Source organism: Castor canadensis, chromosome 1 (genome assembly GCF_047511655.1).
Source record: "Castor canadensis chromosome 1, mCasCan1.hap1v2, whole genome shotgun sequence".
Classification (NCBI taxonomy): Eukaryota; Metazoa; Chordata; class Mammalia; order Rodentia; family Castoridae; genus Castor; species Castor canadensis.
The window spans coordinates 33,375,655-33,386,988 of record NC_133386.1 but is presented as its reverse complement, the minus strand read 5'-3'; the positions used below and the strand labels follow the sequence as shown (position 1 = coordinate 33,386,988).

At 34.6% G+C, this 11,334-nt stretch overlaps 1 pseudogene; it reads left to right on the top strand.

Moving 5' to 3' along the window:
• The first annotated feature begins 9,937 nt into the window (after positions 1-9,937).
• Positions 9,938-10,951, top strand: LOC109699556 (large ribosomal subunit protein uL11 pseudogene; annotated as a pseudogene).
• Positions 10,952-11,334: the final 383 nt, after the last annotated feature.

Below are 11,334 nucleotides of genomic sequence, written 5' to 3'. Positions count from 1 at the left end.
AGAAACAGACCAATGTATTTGTTGAGCAAAAAGTAAGTAAGATATTTGAAACCTCAATAGATAAGATGTATTTTTTTAAAAACGTTGTTAGGAAAGTGGTTAATCACTTCTGGAGAGTAGAGATGGGATCCAGAATGTAGTTTGGGCTATTTAGATCAACTCCTGATGGAAATAATTGAAGAGCCTAGAAAAAATGCTAAAAAAAAAATCTTAAAAATATAGATGATATAATGAGTCAGAAAAGAATTGCTAGGCCCAAAATGAAGAAAATAGAACACAGATAATTCCATTAATTCAAATGTACGTTTGCATGAGAGTACTTGCTGATACTTGAAAGACAGAATCTTGGTTTTTAACAGTTTATGGAATGAGGGAAAATGGTATAAAAACTCATAACTCATTCAAAACAGGCATGCCGCCTACAATAAGGTAGAACCCCAGTGAGCTACAACATCAAGGTAAGGGTGAACCAAAGTTAAAACAAACTCTAAAGTAGAACCAAAACCTAAACTCAGATTCTTGAATTGGTTTAATACAGTCTAGTCAGGGAGTGCCCCCATGTGTCTGACAGAAGCAAATATAAATTCTCCCCAGAAAGAGGTACCCTCATCACAGGCCTCAGATAACTTCCACAAAATTTTGCAAATACCATGTCCAACACATAACCAATGATGAAGGGACAAATAAGGACATGCCACTCTGTGACTGAGATCCAACAGAAACAACAAATGGCAGAAACATATGCACAAAGACTTCAAGTATTAGAATTATTGAACAAACGATATAAAGAAATAAATGTTCACTGTTTTTTAAAGAAAGAAAACAAGCTTCAAGATACCATAGAGAACAGAACTAAGGGCCTTCACCTTGAGCCACTCCCACAGGCCCTATTTTTGTGAAGGGTTTTTCGAGATAGGGTCTTGCAGAACAATTTGCCTGGACTGGCTTCAAACCATGATCCTCCAGGATAACAGGTGCCTGGCAAAAGATTTTGTGAAGTTTGTTTAGCATTTACTTACTTATTAATATTTCTTTTGGTGGTACTGGGGTTTGGACTCAGGGCCTCATGCTTGCTAGGCAGGTGCTCTACCACTTGAGCTACTCTGCCAGTCCTTATTTCCATTATTGACTAATTAACTATATCTCCCCGCTGTTTAAGAAGTTGGTCTGTGATGTGTTGTAAGAAAATTTACAAATGCCACAATGTACCCTTACCCAGCACAATAGAAAAACTCAAAAAACATTGAACAAATTAATAGAATATAGTTTTACCTAAAATAGTACCCTTCCATTTCCCTCCCTGACCTTTGTACTATTATCATACAATTAGGTTTTGCATGTGGTAGAAACTTCAGAATATATTGTTATTAGCTTTACTTTAGTTAATTATCATTTAAAAAGTCTTAAATTTACTGATATTAACAGTTTCTATCACTTCATTCCTTTGTATAGTCTAAGTTTGTTTGGTGTAGATATACTACTGCTGGGTGTAGAATTCTAAGTTGTTAGCCATTCATCTATTTCTCACTTTGTTAACTGTCTTGTTTAGTGCATATATTAATTGTGCAAAACAAAGAGCTTCACTATGACATTTTTATACATGCATATAATGTACCTGATCTTGTTCATAACCCCTTTTACTCTCTTGTTCCTTAACCCTGTCCCCTTCTTCTTCTCTTATAGTCCTCTTTCTGCTTTCATGATGCTTAAAAAAAAAAAATCTAGATTCTACATGTGAGAGCAAACGTGAGATCTGTTTTTTGGAGTCTGGCTTATTTCACTTAGGATAGTGACTTCTGGTTCCATCTAGTCTATACACAACATGATTTTGTTCCTTCTTATGGCTGAATAGTGCTCCATTCTATATATCTGTACATTTTCCCTATCAGTTCAGTCATTGGTGGGCACCGAGGGTGGTTCCATACTTGGTTGTTGTGAACAGTGTCACTATAAACATTGGTCAGCAGGTTATCTGTATTGTGTATTGACTTTGATTCCTTTGGGTGTATAACCAGGTATGCATAGCTGGATCATATGTAATTGTATCTTTTGTTATTTGAGGAATCTCTGTATTGATTTCCATAGAGGCTGGACTAATTTACATTTTTACCAAAAGTATGTAGGGTTCCTTTTTCCCTTTATCTTCACCAACATTTATTGTATTTTGTTTTCTTATGATAACCAGTCTGACTAGAATAAGATAGAATCTCAGTGTAGTGTTTTTAAGGCCAAATATTACATGTATATACATATATATTCATATACATACATATATGAAAAATTCTCATGGTTTATGCATGTGTATGAATATACAATATCGTACAAAATAATGGGATTCTTATGAGATTTCCACACATGCATGCAATATACTTGAATCCCATTCACCCCCCCCCCCCCGCCACATTACCTTTCCTTGCTCTGCCCGCCTCTCTAGGTTCTTCCTGGCCAAATAGTGCCCTGTTTTGGTTCATGTCTTTTTAGGTAGTTTTTGTGTGTGTGTGTGTGTTTATGGAACTAGATGAGAGAAAATGTGATATTTGTATTTCTGAGTCTGGCTTATTTCACTTTACATGATTATCTCTAGTTCCACCCATTTTTCTGCAAATGACATAATTTCTTTCTTTTTCATGTCTGAATAATATGCTACTATGTATATATATATCGCATTTTCTTTACCTATACATTTTGTAGTTTAGATTTGCATTTCCCTGATGTTTAGAGATATTTAATATTTTTTCATATATTTTTGGCCATTTGTAATTCTTCTTTTGAGAGGTGTCTGTTAATTCATTTTACCATTTATTGATTGGATCATTTGTTCTTTTGGTGTTTAATTTCATTAAGTTCTTTTTTTGGTGATACTGGGATTTGAACTAAGGGTCTTGTGCTTGCTAGGCAGGTGCTTAAGTTATTTATATATTCTAGATATGAATCTCCTGTCAGATGAATAATTGCAAAAATTTTTTCTCATTCTATAGGCTCTCCCTTTACTCTGTTAATTGTTTCCTTTGACGTGCAGAAGCTTTTTAATTTGATATTCTTGCTATTTTTTTCCTGAGCTATTGGAGTCCTATTCTGAAAGTTGTTGTCTGTGTCTATATCTTCAAATGTTATTCCTGTGTTTTCCTCCAATAGTTTCAAAGTTTCAGGTCTTACATTAAGGTCTTTGATTCATGTTGGATTGATTTTTGTAGAGGGTGAGATTAGGGATTTATTCCAGTCTTGTATATGTGTCTTATACATTTGTTAAAGAGACTATTGCTTTGTTCATAATTGCTTTGACTATTCAGAGTCTTTCCTATGTCCATATGATATTTTTCCTTTAGGATTTTTTCCAGTTTTGTGAAGAATGTCATCGGAATATTGATGGGGATTGCATTTTATCTGTAGATTACTTTCAATAAATTTGCTGTTTTAACAATATTAATTCTGCTGATCTATGAGCCTGCAGATCTTTCCATCTTCTGTCTAGTGTCTTCTATAATTTCTTTCTCAGAATTTTACAGCTTCTCTCAGTCCCATCAAACAAAACAAAACCCCAGTATTTTACAGTTTCCATTGTAGTGGTCTTCAAACTTCTTGGTTAGGTTTATTCTTGGATTTTTTGGTTTTTTTTTTTTGAGGTTTTCATGAATGAGATTATTTTTCTGATTTCTTTCTCAGCATGTTTGTTATTTGTGTATAGAAAACTACTGATTTTGTATGTTGAATTTGTATCTTTCTACTTTATTAAGAGTGCTTATCAGATCTAAGGGTTTTCTGGTAGACTAGGGTGTTTTAAGTACAGGATCATATTCTCTGCAAATAGGATAACTTGACTTCTGATTTTCCTATTTTTTATACCTTTTTCTTTCTTTCTCTTGACTTATTGCTCTGGCTGAAATTTAGAGACTATTTTTAAGAAGTGTATAAAGTGGACACCCTTGTCTAATTCCTGATTTTAGAAGAAATGCTTTCAGTTTTTCTCATTCACTATAATGTTGGCTGTAGGTTTGATATCTATAGCCTTTCTTATGTGAAGATATGATCCATCTATTGTTAGTTTATTCAAGGCTTTTATAATGAAGGGATGTTGAGTATTGTCAAATGTTCTTTTGAACATGTTGAATAATCATGTGATTTTTGTCAATTGTGTTTATGTGCTGTATTCCATTTATTGCTTTTATATATTAAACCATCCTTCCATCTCTGGAATAAAACCAACTTGATCATGGTATGTGATCTTTTTAATGTGTTGTTGAATTTGGTATTTTACTAAGGCCTTCTGCATATATGTTCATCAAGGACATTGGTCTATAGATTTCTTTTTGCTGTTGTTGTTGGGTCCTTATCCAGTTTTGGCATCAAGGTCATTCTGGTTTCACACAATGAGTGTGGAATCATTTCTTTTCTTTCTATTTTATGGAATCCATCTGGTCCTTGGATTTTCTTTTTTTAGAGACTTTTTATTACTGTGTTCAATCTCATTACTTGTCATTGATTTGTGTAGGTTGCCCATATTCTGTAGTTCATTTTTGGCAGAGAACATAGTCTAGAAATTTATCCATTGTTTCTAGGTTTTCTAATCTATTGGAATATATTTTTAAAAATATTCCCTAATGATCCTCTGGATTTCCATGATGTCTCCATTGGAATTACCTTTTTCATTTCTGATTTTATTCATTTAGGTCTTCTCTTTCATTTGGTTAGTTTGGGTAAGTTTTTATCAATCTTGTTTATTTTTTCAAGAAAACAACTGTTTGTTTTGTTCATTTGTTATATTATTAATTTAGTTTTCATTTCATTAATTTCCACATTGATCATTCTTTCCCTCTACTAATTTCTGGCTTGGCTTTTTTTTTAAATTATTTTTCTGTGAACTTCAGGTACATAATTAAGTTACTTATTTAAAGTATCTCTGGTTTTTCTTTTCTTTTTTGTGATATTATTGGCATTTGAACTCAGAGCCTCATGTTTGCTAGGCAGGTCCTATACCACTTGAGCCGTAAGCCCAGTCTGAGATCTCTGATGTTTTAATAATGTTCAGTGTCCAAGTGTTTGTATGTTTGCTATAGTTTCTTTTGCTCTTGACTTCCAGTTTTATTCCATTATGATCATCTGATAAGGCACAAAAATTAAAACTTGTTTTTAGTCTAAAATCTGATCTATCATGAGCCACTAAGAAGAACGTGTATTCTTTAGCTGTTGGATGAAATATTTCTTGGTTTTCTGTTGAGTCCATTTGATCTGTGGTATAGATTAACTCTCAAATTTCTTTGTTGATTTTTGTCTAGATGATTTATCTACTGATGAGAGTGGAGTATTGAAGTCACCACTGTTATTATATCTGGCTCTATCTGTCCTTTTATATAAGTAGTGTTTTAAGAAATTGGGTGCATTAAAGTTCAGTATATATATATATATATATATATATATATATATCTTTACAATCATTGTCATCTTGATTGATTGGTCCCTTTATTAATATGTAGTGGCCTTTTTTGTGTGAGTAAATAATTTCCTCAAGCATATAGAAAGTGTGGAAAATCACATGTGTACAGTTCCATGAATTTTCACAAGCATAAATTATTTTTGAAAAGACTGGAGAAAGGATTTTTTTTCCATTTAGTGCATTCATTTCAAGCAAGGGCCACAGGTATTTGAAGCAGATTACATCATCTGTCAGCTGAGATACAGGCACCTTGGGTCAGGGTTTGGAGCCTTTCCATCATCATGCACCAGCTTCCTTTTCCCACCCACATCTCTTTCTTGTTTATTTATCTAGTCTAGTGAGATTCAATCCTGAGCTCTCAGGATTTTGTACATCTTTCTTCCTCTTCTGTGGGTAGTGTTACTGTTATTATGTTCTTCAGTGCTGGCTTAATGGTCACAAATTGCTTTAGTATATAGCTATCTCAAAATGTCTTTCTTTCTCCTTCAATTTTAAAGGATAATCACTGGACAACTAGTCTTGGTTGGCAGTTATTTTGTTTCAGAACTTGAAATGCATCAGTCCATGCTCTCTTGGCCTTTAGGATTTCTGCTGAAAAGTGTGCTGCTATTCTTCTAGGTTTCCCTTTGCAGGTAACTTGGCCCTTCTCTTTTGCAGCTTTCAGTATTCTTTCTTTGCTCTGTTCTTTTGGTATTTTAATTAGAATATGATGTGAAGAAATTCTTTTCTGTTCATGTTTACTTAGGGTTCTAAAAACTTCCTGTGCTTGGATATTCAAATATTTCCCTAGATTTAGGAAATTTTTTTCTATAGTTTCATGGAATCAGTTTTTCCTACCTTTAGTCTATATCTCTGCTCCCACTTCTACATTAAAGATTCATAGATTTGATCCTTTAATCATGTCCCAGATTTCTCAAAAATTGTGCTCATGACTGTTTGTTTTTCTTCATTGCTATCTGAATAGTAAATTGCTATTATTTACTCCCTGACTTCTGCCTTCTGTTCCATCTAGCCTATTGGTGACACTTTCCATTGAGACCTCCTTCTCAGTACTGGGGTTTGAACTTAGGGGCACTTGCTTGATAGGTGCTATACCACTTGAGCCATACCCCTAGCCCTTTTTGCCTTAGTTATTTTTCAGATAGAATCTCATGCTTTTTTTGTAGAGAGGGTAAATTCAACTATGATTATAAAAGTAAGAACTTTTGTAAATGTTACCATGTACCCCAAGAACAACAATATAGTAATTAAAAAGAAAGAAAAAAAATTTTATAAAAAAAATGAAATTATTACAAAAGAAAAATGAACAAACAAAAAGAATCTCATGCTTTTTGCCTGGGGCCAGCATTGGAATCCTTCTGCCTGATCCTCTTGCTTAGCTGGGATTACAGGCATGTGCTACCACACCCAGCCTTCCGTTTAGTTTTTAGTTAGATTTATTGAGCTTTTAATTTCTAATATTCAGGAAATTTCTAATACATAAGAATTCATTGCTGATTTCTCATCCAAGCCTTGAATTGACTTCTTTACTTCATCAGATTATTTTAGTTTTCCCCAATGATTTTAAAAAATGTACAAGCTATACTCTTAAATTGTTGGCATTTCAATACCTTTGGACTTAGTCTTTGAAATGAAGACTTATGAATTTTTGGAGGAGTCATGTTCACTTGGTTTTTCATATTTTGTGTTTCTATGTCACAATTTGTGAACCTATTGGAATGGATAGGTCTTCTTGTTTTTTATGGGGCTCTTCTTAGTAAGCAGCTTTCCCTTATGGGTTCAATTCTCAGTACAGCTCAGAGAGGAGAAAGAAAATTTCTATAACAGCAACAGCACCAAAACTAACCAGATATAGAAATGAAATTAAAATTAATTAAAGACAACTATTGTGCCAACAATAACCATAGAAAAGAAAGTGTCAAAAATAATATAGAATAAACTATGAAGTTAACCATTAATAATGGTAAAAGTAATAACAATAAAAGAATAAGGTATTGAAGAAGGCAGTGATAGGGAAAAAAGAAAGATGTGAAGTTAAAGAAAAGAAATAAAAAGTAGAAAAACCATGTGAGGCAGAGAAAAGAAAAAGATTAAAAATAGCATCATAAAATAAAGAAAAATATGAAAATTAGAGTAAAAAGAGTAACAAAAAATAAAATCCAAAGATTTTTTAAATAAAATGAAAACAATACTACAAATAATAATGAAAAGTAAAAAATAAGAAACAAACTCAAAGAATTGAAGCTCCTTTCCATGACCTCTGATATTCTGATTTGCCACATCTGGGGGATAGTAGGGTCACAGGTGGAGTCCATTGTATTTCCTTTCTCTTAGCAGTGTACAGGCTGGTGCTGTATGTGGGATAAGGGCTGGGCTGGTCTTGGGTATGTTGTCAGCATCAGGGCTCATTCACTTTAGGAACTTCCCCTCTTTGCATCCCAGGAACCACTGCTAACCCCAGTGAACTTTGTGGTCTGTGGGTTGGACAGTTTCCTACTCACTCAAGAGGCCCTCACTGTCAGTGCACCCCAAGTGGCAAATATCAAAGCCAAGAGGTGTCCTCTAAGTGTGCCAGAGAGGAGAAAACCAAACAGAGCACAGTTTTGCACTGGAGGGGAAGACCCCACTGAACCAGGCACTGTGCTTGCAGGTCTCAATGATTTCAGACCCTGCCCAGCAGCAAACCACCCTGTGGGAGGCAAAGGGCTGTGGGAACACAAAATAACTCAGGAAAAGGAGAAAAAGGCAAAGAATAGATGAGACCAAAAAAGAAGAAATAACATGACCTTAGAAGTAAATTCAATCATTGTTTTGATCACTTTAAATGTAATTATCTAAGTGCTCCAATTAAATGCAGAAACTGTCAGGCTGGGTAGAAAGCAAGACTTGATTATGCCTTGTCTATAAAAGTACACACTTAAATATAGAGACACAGGCTATAAACAAAAAGATCTGCCATGCAAACACTGATCATAAAAAAGCTGGAGTAGCAATATTAATACCAGAAAAAGTAGGTCCCTTGACAAAGAATATTAACAAAGATAAAGGACATTTCGAAATGATTAAAAAAATCGTGTTACCAAAAATACATACAAACCTCAAATGCATATGTAATATAAAGCTTAAAATGCATGAAGCCAAAGCTGATATATATGAAAGTATAAATAAAAACACATGAAAATGGAAGATTCTGAAACTCTTAGTAATTGATAAATCAAGTAGAAAGAGATTTAGCATGAATATAGGACAGCTGAATGCCATTATCAACCAACTTGACCTAATTGATACTTAGAGATTAATATATCAAACCAAGGCAGAATACACATTCTTTTCCAGTGTACACACAACACTTACCAAAATAGATCACAAACTGAGCCAAAAATTAAACCTTTGGGAATTTAAATAAATTGAAAACATATATACAGTGATTCCCACCCCCATCAGTGGTTTCCCTTTCTGGAGTTGCAGTTACACACAGTCAACTATGGTCTGAAACATCAAATGAAAAGTTCCAGAAATAATTCATAAATTTCAAATTGCATACTGTTCTGAGTAGTGTAATGAAATCTACCCCCATGCTGCTCTATCCTGCTCAGAATCTGAATCATTCCTTTGTCCAGCATATCCACACTGTATATGCTACCCACCTATTGATCACTTAGTAGCTGTCTAAGTTTTCAGTTCAACTGTCATGTTATCACAGTGTCTCATTCAAGTAACCCTTACACTACTTTATAATGGTCCAAAAGTGCAAAAGCAGTAATACTGGTAACTCATATATGCCAAAGGGAAACCATTAAGTGTTTCGTTTAAGTGAAAAAGTGAAAGCTCTCAACTTACTAAGGAAAGAAAAAAAAATTGTATGCTGAAGTTGCTAAGATCTATGCTAAGCATGAATTTTTTTTTCCACAAAATTGTGAGGAAAGAAAATGTGTGCTACTTTTGTTGTACCTCAAACTGCAAAAGTTAAGACCACAGCACATATGTGCTTAAGATAAAAACAGCATCATAGATTATTGCACTGGCTATCTGTGGGTTCAAGCATCCACTGCGACTCTTGGAAAGCATCTTCATAGATAAAGGGGACTGGTGCAATTATTAATATTTTTTCTAACAACATGATTAAATTAGAAAACATTAACAGAAATATATAGAAAATCAGAGTTATTTGGAAATTAGACAATAATAAATGTTAAAAATAAATCACAAAAGAAATTAAAATTGAGTAAATATATAAATAGAACAAAAGTTTATGTGATACAGCTGTAGTAGTGCTTGGAAAGAAATAACTTTAAATGACCATACTAGCAAAAACACACTAAAATTAATTAATTTTACATTAAGAAACTAGTTACATTAAGAAACTAGTAAAAGATGAGTCAATAAATAAAAAGCAAATTAGCAGGAAGGAATTAGTAAAGGTAAGAGCAGATGTCAGTGAAATAGAAAAATAATGAGATTACAAGGAAAACTGGTGAATCAAAAGTTGGTCCTTGCTTTCGTCTTTTGGCTTGGAAGAAGCAAAGGTGCAACTTTCTTTGGTCGTCCTGAATCTAGGTTCATCTGACACCAGCCACCTCCACCATGCCGCCAAAATTCAACCCCAACGAGATCAAAGTCGTGTACCTGAAGTGCACTGGTGGCGAGGTGGGCGCCACATCTGCCCTGGCCCCTAAGATCAGTCCCTTGAGTCTGTCTCCAAAAAAGTTGGTGATGACATCGCCAAGGCAACCGGTGATTGGAAGGGTCTGAGGATGCAGTGAAACTGACCACTCAGAACAGACAAGCCCAGACTGAGGTCTGCCTTCTGCCTCTGCCCTGGTCATCAAAGCCCTCAAGGAGCCACCAAGAGACAGAAAGAAACGAGAAATTAAACACAGGAAAAACATCACCTTTGATGAGATTGTCACAGATCATTAGCCAGAGAACTTTCTGGAACGATTAAAGAGATCCTGGGCACTGCACAGTCTGTGGGTTGCAATGTCAATGGCCAGTGGCTTCACCCTCATGACATCAACAGTGGTGCAGTGGTCACAAGATAAAAGGGAGAGCACACAAGGGAGATATGAGGATAGGTAAGACACCTAAAAAATTAGTTAGCATTTGTTGCCCTTAACGCAGAGAAACTAAAGCAGATACCTTAAAAGCAACTGAGGCCAATAGAAGAAGGGGACCAGGAACTAGAGAAAAGGTGAGATCAAAAAGAATTAACCTAGAAGGTAACACACACGCACAGGAAATCAATGTGAGTCAATGCCCTGTATAGCTATCCTTATCTCAACCAGCAAAAACCCTTGTTCCTTCCTATTATGGCTTATACTCTCTCTACAACAAAATTAGAGATAAGGGCAAAATAGTTTCTGCTGGGTATTGAGGGGGTGGGGGGAGAGGGAAGGGGTGGAGTGGGTGGTAAGGGAGGGGGTTGGGGCAGGGGGGAGAAATGACCCAAGTGTTGTATGCACATATGAATAAAAAAAAAAAAAAAACAGTGGTATAGTGGAATGCCCAGCTAGTTACTAAGTACAAAAGAAAATATTTCAATAAATCATCTGGACTTCTTAAAAAAAAAAAGTTGGTCCTTTGAAATGCTCAAAAAAATTGTAATCTACTCTGTAGGCTGAACTAGAAAGAAAGAGAAATTACAAAAATGAAAATGATTAGTATCAGATATAGAGGACGAAAAATCACTACACAGTCAACAGCTATTCAAAGAACCACAAAAAATACATTATGAGCAACTGTAGAACAAATTTGATAATCAGATAAAATAAATTCCATGAACGAGGCAAAGTACCAATCAAATCAAGAATAAATATAGATTCTAAATAGCACTATATTTGTTAAGAAATTGACCAAGCAATTTAGAATGCTTTCACACACAGAAAAACTATGGCCTGGTTGCT